Genomic DNA, 1,881 nt, shown 5'->3' with positions numbered 1-1,881 from the left:
TTTTATTCATTTGGTTTTTTTTATTCTACACTATGTGAAATTGTATGGTATTTGTCTTCCACAAATATATATATATATATATATATATATATATATATATATATATCAGTTACACATATATCACATATATCACATATATATTTATATATCACATTTTCTTTATCCATTTACCTATACATGAATATTTGGGTTGCTTCTATATCTTGGCTATTATAAATAGTATAGCAAAAAACATAGGGGTGCATATATCTCTTTGAATAGTGTTTTCATTTTCTTTAGGTAAATAGCCAGCAGTGTGACTATTAGATCATATTGTATTTCTATTTTTAATTTAATTTTTGAGAAACCTCCATCTACTTTCCACTGTGGCTGTACCATAAAAGATATTCTTATCAACCAAGGCATCCCATGGGTTCAGAGATTATCTCTCAGGAGCTGGTCAAAGCCATTCCTGTGCCCGCCTGGGTGGCTCGTTTGGTTAAGTGCCCAACTCTTGATTTCGGTTCAGGTCATGATATTAGGGTCATGAGATTGAGCCTGGCATCAGGCTCCATCCTGAGAGTAGAGCCTGCTTAAGATTCTCTCTCTCTCTCTCTCTCTCTCTCTCTCTCTCCCTCTGCCCCTTTCTCAACTTGTGCTTTCTCTCTCTAAAAAATAAAAAAATAAATTAATTAAACGAAATTTAAAAAGCCATTCCTACCACTTGGCAATGAGAAAAATGAAATCTTGCCAGTTGCAACAACATAGATGGAACTGGAGGGTATTATGCTAAGTGAAATAAGTCAGAGAAAGACAGATATCATGTTTTCACTCAAGTGTGGAATTTGAGAAACTTAACAGAAGACCATGGGAGAAGTGAAGGGGAAAAAATAGTTTCAGACAGGGAAGAAAACCATAAGAGACTCTTTTTTTTTCAGTCTTCCATACAATTTTATTTTCTCCCTTTAACCATAATAATATGATATCCAAATTTTGTCTTAACTGGAAGGTCTATAAACACAGGCTTATCCAGCCCACTTACAGGCTAGGCAAATGCTGCTTCTTGAAATGGTCCCACCTTGGTACCTCTGGTCATCCAACCCAAGTCACCCCCTTGCCTGGCTTTATCTCTACTATACTGTGCAGCCAGTTCATTGAATCTCATTCCAGACTTCAACTTTTCCATGGATTTTCCATGGAATTGCATGATTTTCCCATGTTGAAAATCCATTGAATTGAAAATTGAATCCATTTTCCATGGATTGCATGATTTTCCCATGTTTTTCACACAGAATGTGTCTGACCTTTATCGCATTGCCACCACCTTTGGGACCCTGAGCCTTCTTGTCAGAACTGTCACTCCCAGAGGCTGCTCCCCCTTCCCCCCCTTTCCTGGAACTGCTTTTTCCCTTGGGCGGCATCTTCAAATCTTGCAGCTGTACTGTCAAAGGCTTCAGTTGCCTCTAAGAGACTCTTAAATACAGAGAACAAACTGAGGGTTGATGGAGGGGATGGGTGGGGAGGGCAGGCTGGGGAGGGGAAAATGGGTGATGGGTATTGAGGAGGGCACTTGTTGGGATGAGCACTGGGTGTCATATGTAACCAATGAATCATGGGAATCTACTCCCAAAGCCAAGAGCACACTGTATATACTGTATGTTGGCTAACTTGACAATAAATTATATTTAAAAAAAGAATTTAAAAAGCCATTCTTGAAGAAGTTTAGAATGTGCAGTGTTTAGGCAAACCAGAACTACTGATCTAACCCTTTGCTGTACAATTTCCAAGTAGTTCAGTGATAAAGTATTTTTAAATAAAAAGAAGTTACAACTCATGAGATTTAACTTAAAGCTCTGAGGGGATATTAAATCAATTTTTATAGAGCCAGTTTCCTACAAAATG

At 37.7% G+C, this 1,881-nt stretch overlaps 1 pseudogene; it reads right to left on the bottom strand.

The window, feature by feature from the left end:
• Window positions 1-918: 918 nt before the first annotated feature.
• Window positions 919-1,400, bottom strand: LOC122217131 (annotated as a pseudogene).
• Between the last annotated feature and the right edge of the window lie 481 nt (window positions 1,401-1,881).

The sequence above is a fragment of the Panthera leo genome, chromosome B1, assembly GCF_018350215.1.
Source record: "Panthera leo isolate Ple1 chromosome B1, P.leo_Ple1_pat1.1, whole genome shotgun sequence".
Lineage (NCBI taxonomy): Eukaryota > Metazoa > Chordata > Mammalia > Carnivora > Felidae > Panthera > Panthera leo.
Note: the sequence above shows the minus strand (reverse complement) of the source record. Positions and strands in the feature narration are given on the sequence as shown.